Here is a 7,903-nt window from a genome sequence, read left to right as displayed (position 1 = left end):
TTTACTTGTAATTGCTTAATGAGAAAATTCAGTAGTAGCATTATTTTAATATGCCTGATATAAGTAAGCTGATGTAAAATCGTATAAATTAATGTAAAAAGAAATGGGCATTCCTGGCTCCATATCATGAAAACTATGATGCCCATTTATCTTTTCATCATAGAGGACTGATTGCTCCCCCACATTTATTTTTCTTTATTTGTTCCTGGGATGTGGGCATCGCTGGCAAGGCCAGCATTTATATCCCATCCCTAACTGCCCTAGAGAAGGTGGTGGTGAGCCGCCGCCTTGAACCGCTGCAGTCCATGTGGTGGTGAGCCGCCGCCTTGAACCGCTGCAGTCCATGTGGTGACGGTACTTCCACAGTGCTGTTAGGGAGGGAGTTCCAGGATTGTGACCCAGCGATGATGAAGGAACAGTGATATGTTTCCAAGTCAGGATGCTGTGTGACTTGGAGAGGAAGTTGGAGGTAATGGTGTTCTCATGCACCTGCTGCCCTTGTCCTTCTAGGTGGTAGAGTTTGGGGGTTTGGGAAGTGCTGTCAAAGGAGCCTGGGCGAGTTGCTGCGGTGCGCTGGTGGTGGAGGGAGTGAATGTTTAAGGTGTTGGATGAGGTGCCAATCAAGTGGGCTGCTTTGTCCTGGATGGTGTCGAGTATCTTGAGTGTTGTTAGAGCTGCACTCATCCAGGCAAGTAGTGAGTATTCCATCACACTCCTGACTTCTGCCTTGTAAGTGGTGGACTTTGGGGAGTCAGGAGGTGAGAGACTCACTGCAGAATACCAAGCCTCTGACCTGCTGTTGTAGCCACAGTATTTATGTGGCTGGTCCAGTTAAGTTTCTGGTTAATGGTCAAGAATGTTGATGGTGGGTAGTGGAGCGGGCCCAGGGGCCGTGTAGCCTTGTTCTGCTCCTACCGTGTTCTAATTCTGTTAGATTTCAGGAGATGGTTTTATTCCTGTTCCTGGCTGGGGTGGAGATCGCCTTTACAGAAGGTAAGTACTGTGGAAAATATAGGGACAGAGTGATCTCCTGGAAGAATTTCGATCGCCTAGATGGGTCGGAGAGGAATTTCCCAGATTTTTTTCTCCCAAATTGGCCATTGGGTCTTTATCTGGTTTTTCGCCTCTCCCGGGAGATCACATGGGTTCGGGTGGATGCAGAGTGATAGAAGATTTGAGGTTAGGATCAGATCAGCCATGATCTTATTGAATGGTGGAGCAGGCTCGAGGGGCCGATTGGCCTACTCCTGCTCCTATTTCTTATGTTCTTATGTTCTTATGTAATGCTGTTGAATGTCATGGGGCGTTAGTTAGATTCTCACTTGTTGGAGATAGCCTTTGCCTGGCACTTGTGTTGCGCAAATGTTACTTGCCTCTCATCAGCCCAAGCCTGAATGTTGCCCTGGTCTTGCTGCATGAGGAGTTGTGAATGGAACTGAACACAGTACAATTATCAGCAAACATCCCCACTTCTGACCTTGTGATGGAGGGAAGGTCATTGATGAAGCAGCTGAAGATGGTTGGGCCTAGGACACTGCCCTGAGGAATTCCTGCAACGATGTCCTGGGGCTGGGATGATTGGCATCCTCAACCACAACCATCTTCCTTTGTGCTAGGTATGACTCCAGCCAGTGGAGAGTTTGCCCCCTGATTCCCATTGACTTCAATTTTACTAGAGTTCCTTGATGCCACACTCAGTCAAATGATGCCCTGATGTCAAGGGCAGTCACTCTCCCCTCACCTCTGGAATTCAGCTCTTTTGTCCATGTTTGAACCAAGGCTGTAATGAGGTCTGGAGCCGAGTGGTCCTGACGGAACCCAAACTGAGCATCAGTGAGCACTGTCGATGACACCTTCCATCACTTTGCTGATGATTGAGAGTGCACTGATGGGGCAGTAATTGGCCAAATTGGATTTGTCCTGCTTTTTGTGGACAGGACATACCTTGGCAGTTTTCCACATTGTCAGGTAAATGCCAGTGGTGTGGCTGTACTGGAACAGCTTGGCTAGAGGCACGGCTAGTTCTGGAGCACAAGTCTTCAGCACGACAACTGGGATTTTGTCATGGCCCATAGTCTGTGCTGTGCTCAGCTGTTTCTTGATATCACGTGGAGTGAATCAAATTGGCTGAAGGCTGGCTTTTGTGACGGTGAGGACGTCAGGAGGAGGATCATCCACTCAGCATTTCTGAGTGAAGATGGTTGCAAAAGCTTCAGCCTTGTCTTTTGCACTCACATGCTGGGCTCTGGCATCATTGAGGGTGGAGATATTCATGGATCCTCCTCATCCCGTTAGTTGTTTAATTGTCCACCACCATTCGTGGCTGCATGTGGCAGGACTGCAGAGCTTTGACCTGATCCGTTGGTTGTGGGATCGCTTAGCGCCGTCATAATTATATATGTACAGTACAAAGTGTCTCTGATAGTGACTTAAGTGTGCTTCCTCCAACACCCACTGGTGTTTTCTTTGGGTTGACTTTCAAGAACATTATGTAATAAGATGGGGTAGTGCAATGGATTAGATGCAGGCTTATCAACATTCAGTTCAAATCCAACCCAGTCTTGCTTTGCTGGCAGCTGCCTGTAAGGAGCTTTAGTTCTGAATGGTGATGGCCTCACAGCACAAAACTTCCCTTATTTGGAACCACATTGGCAATTTTACTCAGAGACCACAGAATGGCTGGTCTGAGAAATGGAAAAATGTCACACTGGTATTGTAGGTATGTTTCTAAGATTAGGGCTTGGGTACATAATTGGGCAGAATAAAGGGAACTTTATTCTATATCATACTGTGCTACACCTAGCCTAGGACTAATCACTACTGACACTGGATTCCTTTCATCAGTGTTATAGAAACATAGAAGATAGGAGCAGGAGTAGACCATTCAGCCCCTCGAGCCTGTTCCGCCATTTAATGAGATCATGGCTGATCTGCCAAATTCAATACCCTGTCCCTGCTTTCTCCCCATATCCCTTGATCCCTTTAGCCTTAAGAAATATACCTAACTCCTTCTTGAACATATTTAATGAATTGGCCTCAACTGCCTTCTGTGGTAGAGAATTCCACAGGTTCACCACTCTCTGGGTGAAGAAATTCCTCCTTAGCTCAGTCCTAAATGGCTTACCCCTTATCCTTAGACTGTGACCCCTGGTTCTGGACTCCCCCGCCATCGGGAACATCCTTCCTGCATCTAGTCTGTCTAGTCCTGTTAGAATTTTATAAGTTTCAATGAGACCCCCCTCTCATTCTTCTAAACTCTAGCGAATTCAAGCCCAATCGACCCAATCTCTCTTCGTATGTTAATATCCTTGGATATGTGACTACATGTTCTTGTACTCCCCCGCAAAGACGTGACTTTAGCATAATGAAAGGACCTATGTTGGACATCTTAAAATGTACATGCCACCTTAATGTCCAAGATGATTGAGGTCCAACACTGAGTGGCAGGCTTACTTGTCACTAACTACTTAAGCTGCTAACTTAATGATAGACACGTCACTTTGCCAAAGCTCCATGAGGCTGACTCACCGTCCAGGGCTAAGGTTTTTGATTGAAGTAGTAACGTCAGACACCAGTGAGCATGTGGTAATGGTATGATTGACTTGCAACTGCCTGTTAGTGAAAATAATAATTAACAAAGGGACTTGGAATATTTGTTAATATTTTGCTGTAAAGTGTACAAGTAGAATCATATGGAAACCATTCGGCCTATCATGTGTTGCCAATTTGTCCCACTCCCTTGCTTTTTCCCCATAGCCCTGCAAATTTTTCCTTTTCAAGTATACATACTGTAATGAAATCTGTTTGTCTTGATCCTGTATTCGTTTTGCACTCATGTATATTACCCTCCCCCACTGTGTATAGTTTCACTTCCTCTTTCCCGACTAACCTGGGAGGTTCCAGGTCTTGGCTCTTGGCTCCGCCCCTGACTTCTCTTACATAAAGATCCCAGGATCTGTATGACTCATTCCTGTGAACCAGTCGGCGTGTTGAGATGTTAGCTCTGATCTTAGTGATTAAAAGCCAACTTGTTTAAGTCTATAACTTCTAGTTTTGTGGTTATTGAAGGCCCATCACATACGATTCCCTTTTGAAAGTTATTATTGAATCTGTTTCCATCACCTTCACTGGCAAAGCATTCCAGATCATTACAATTCGCTGCGTAAAATAAATTCTCCCCAGATTCTTTTGCCAATTACCTTAAATCTGTATCCTCCAGTTATCGACTCTCCTGCCAATGGAAACAGTTTCTCCCTATCCTATCAAAATATTAAACACCTCTATTAAATCGCCACTTAACCTTCTCTGCTCTAGAGAGAACAAGTAGGATTTTAAAAAGGAAGCAAAAATTACAGCCCAGGCCCTGGAAGATGGATTTGAACAGCAGAAAGCTTCTGGCAGTGATCTTTTTACCTGTTAAATTCAGGAGATTAAAGCCACTAAAACCTTTTTAAGGATTAGTGTACTGCAGCATGTCAGAGCTCCAATTGCTGGTGCCAAATAGAGTTAGACTGTAGAGTTGCATCTATGGTCAGCTATTTTGCTGAATTGCCAATATCAGCCTTGCCCTGTTGGGAGTTATCAAACAAACAGAGAGTTATAAGAAATAGGAGCAGGAGTAGGCCACTCAGCCATTTGAGCCTGCTCCGTCATTCAATAAGATCATGGCTGATCCCCATATCCCTTGATTCTCTTCCTTATTATCCAAAAATCTATCGATCTCTGTCTTGAATATACTCAACGACTGAGCTCTCTGCGGTAGAGAATTCCAAAGATTCACAAGCCTTTGAGTGAAGAAATTTCTCCTCATCTCAGTCCTAAATGGCCGACCCCTTATTCTGAGACTGTGACCCCTAGTTCTGGACTCCCCAGCCAGGGGAAACATCCTCCCTGCATCTACCCTGTCAAGCCCTTTAAGAATGTTTATGTTCCAATGTGATCACCTCTCATCCTTCTATCATTATTACTTGTTAACATGGTTTATGCTGAACTTTCTGCAGATCTTCTGGCGAAGTTAACATCAGGCCGCTCTTGCACCATTGGTTCAATCTCCTTCTCGGTCATACCTGATACAGAGGAACAACATGTTCCCTTGAGCACTTTACAGGTCATTCCAATTTGTCCATGTGTGTGTGCTTCCCTCCACCTTCCCTTTATTTATTTAAATACTGTTCATCTATATATTTTTTAGTACTGATAAAGGTTCTACGCCTAAAACATATAGGGCTAGAAATTCAGTTTGGGCCCGCCAGCTCGCTTGCGCCCAGAAGTTACCGCTGCACGCGGAGCCACTTGCGCCCGCCGGAAATTCAGTTTCCGCTCCCCAAGTCGAAGGCGGCCGCTATTCAAGGGTTTCGGCGCCCCCGCTTGGGGCGCTGAAACTGAATATCGGCGCGCTAGGTGCTGCAGCGCCACCCGCTGCGGAGCGGCAGGCTGCGGTACTGCAGGCCTTCCTCCCTCTCTTAAGAGAGAAGTGCCGGGCTCCCGGAAAACAGCCGGCAATGCCGCGGGGGGGGGGGAAGTGGAGGAGGCCGGGGAAGGAGGTGCGGGCAGGCGGCCGCCGAAAAAGCGGCCGACCGCACCTCCGCCTTAACTCGCCCCACTAACGCTGCAGGACGGCCCCGTTTTCAGATCGCTGTTTGCGGCCGCTGCGGAAGAGGCGGCCGCAACTAAATATGGCGGTTGGGCCGGTAGCGGGGCACTGCGCACACCGATGACGTCATCAGTGGCGGCGCAGCGCTACTGGCTAACGCCGCCATTACCGCAGCGCTGAATATCGGCGAAAGCTCAGCAAGTGGCGCAAAAGCCCTCTTTGGGCGAAAACTGGGCGCAAAGCCAACTGAATTTCTAGCCCATATTATCTGGTCTGTCCAAAGCTGCTGACTGACCAGCATTTTCAGTTTAAATAAAACAGATTGGACTGACTTGATCTCTCCCTAGCATAGACTGGGTGGCCATTTTGAAATGTAATCACTAAACAACAAGGTCATCCATCATGTACATTATAAATAACAAATTGCCCTGTGGTTAATATTTTGAAATGCTTATTAGTGTCAAAATATGGAACATATAAGCAGGGGCAGGCTGGCCACATGTGTAATTGAGAGATTGGATCCAATACACTGCATTACCGGTGCACCCACCCCCCGCCCCAACCTCGGTCCCATTTTTCATGAGAATCCCAAAGAATCCTGTGCCCTTCAAGGAAGCCAGTCCGCCCATATATGAATTGGTATTAATTATAGTATATGATGATTTTTTGGCGGATATCAGTGGGTAGAGGTGGAAAGATAATGGGAACTATTTGAATGAGGATTAAACATATACAGAAATAAAAACAGAAAATGCTGGAGATACTCAGCAGGTCAGGCAGCATCTGTGAAGAGAGAAACAGAGTTAACGTTTCAGGTCGATGACCTTTCATCAGAACTGGGAAAAAAAAGGAAATGGAACAGATTTTTAAGCAAGTGTAGGGGCTGGGAAAGGGGGGAGGGGAGGAAAGAACAAAAGGGAAGGTCTGTGATAGGATAGAAGGCGGGAGAGGTTAAGAGACATTAAGAGATATTCAAGGCAAAAGAAGATGGTAATGGGACAGGTTCAGAAACAAAGGATGGCTCTCGATGAAGGGTAAATTGCGCTGGCAGGATGAAAGACAGCGGCCATATGGGAGAGAAGAACAGAAGGCACAAACAAAAAGTGTGGATAAAAAATATATATATGATAGGGGTCAGGTTATGATCTGAAATTGTTGAACTCTATGTTGAGTCCAGAAGGTTGTAAAGTGCCTATTCAAAAGATGAGGGCCTAGAAATTCAGTGCCCTTAGCACCGATTTTGCGGCGCTAGAGGGCCTAGCGCTGCAATTGGCGCCGGTTCCTAAATTGCCTGGGGCCCTTCCGCGGCGGTAGACCGGTAGCGCTGCGCCGGCACCGATGACGTCATCGGTGTGCGCAGCGTCCCGGTTGCCGTGGTAACCCGGCCCCAAGCCGAAATTCAGTTGCGGCCGCCTCGCCAGTGGCAGCCGCAACTAAGACTCCGGCAAACGAGTGCTGCCGGAGTCTGCGCCGGCGCTTTAAGGAGGTGCGGCGGCCGGCCGCTTTCCCGCCGGCCGCCTGCCTGCAGCTCCCTCCCCGGACTTCTCCCCCCCCCCCCCCCCGGAACAGATGCAAGCCCGGCACTTGTCCGAGGTGCCGGGCTCATTTTTGAAGAGATTTGCGCGGGCCGCGGCCGGGTGCATGCAGCTCCTCCTTAACGGAAGGAGGAGGCCTGCACTTCCCGAGCCTGCCGCACCACAGCGGGCGCCGCAGCGCCGGAATAGCGCCGCAATGCGGCGCGTTGCGACAGTTTTCAGGCGCTAAAACCCTTCAGTAGCGCCGGCAGCCGTTTGGGCACGGCGCTACTGAATTTTTGGCGTGCGCAAAGGGACTTAGCGCCGGCGCTAACTTCCGGCGCTAAAGCCCTGGCGCAGCGCAAACTCAATTTCTAGGCCGAGGTATATTAAACACAGTGTTGACTTTCCACCCCCCTCCCCTTGAATGGGCACAGCTCTAGAGTTACACACAGTAGGCAGTTTCCTTGGCCTCTGACGGGGATTTATGCCAGTATGGTGGTGGCGAATCGAGAAAAGAGGTTTACCATTTAGTAAAGATAAATTCTTGCCTTTCCCTGTTACATGACATGTCCTGTACAGGGCTGTGCTCCAAGTGCTTGCACAGGCCTCTCTACAAGTTTTTGCCTTATGGCTCCTCCATCAACCTGTGAATGCTGGACATCAAGGCCTAACTGGTGCTTCTGTGTCCAGCGTTTAAAGACGAAATGGCAGGAAACACAGCGGAAATCTTCACTTGCATTTCTTCAGCATGTGTCCACTCACGTGGGCAGGCATACTCTGCCAACTAGTTTGG

The sequence above is a fragment of the Somniosus microcephalus genome, chromosome 21 (genome assembly GCF_052327205.1).
Source record: "Somniosus microcephalus isolate GS21.2 chromosome 21, FLI_Smic_1.0, whole genome shotgun sequence".
NCBI classification, from domain to species: domain Eukaryota; kingdom Metazoa; phylum Chordata; class Chondrichthyes; order Squaliformes; family Somniosidae; genus Somniosus; species Somniosus microcephalus.
Note: the sequence above shows the minus strand (reverse complement) of the source record.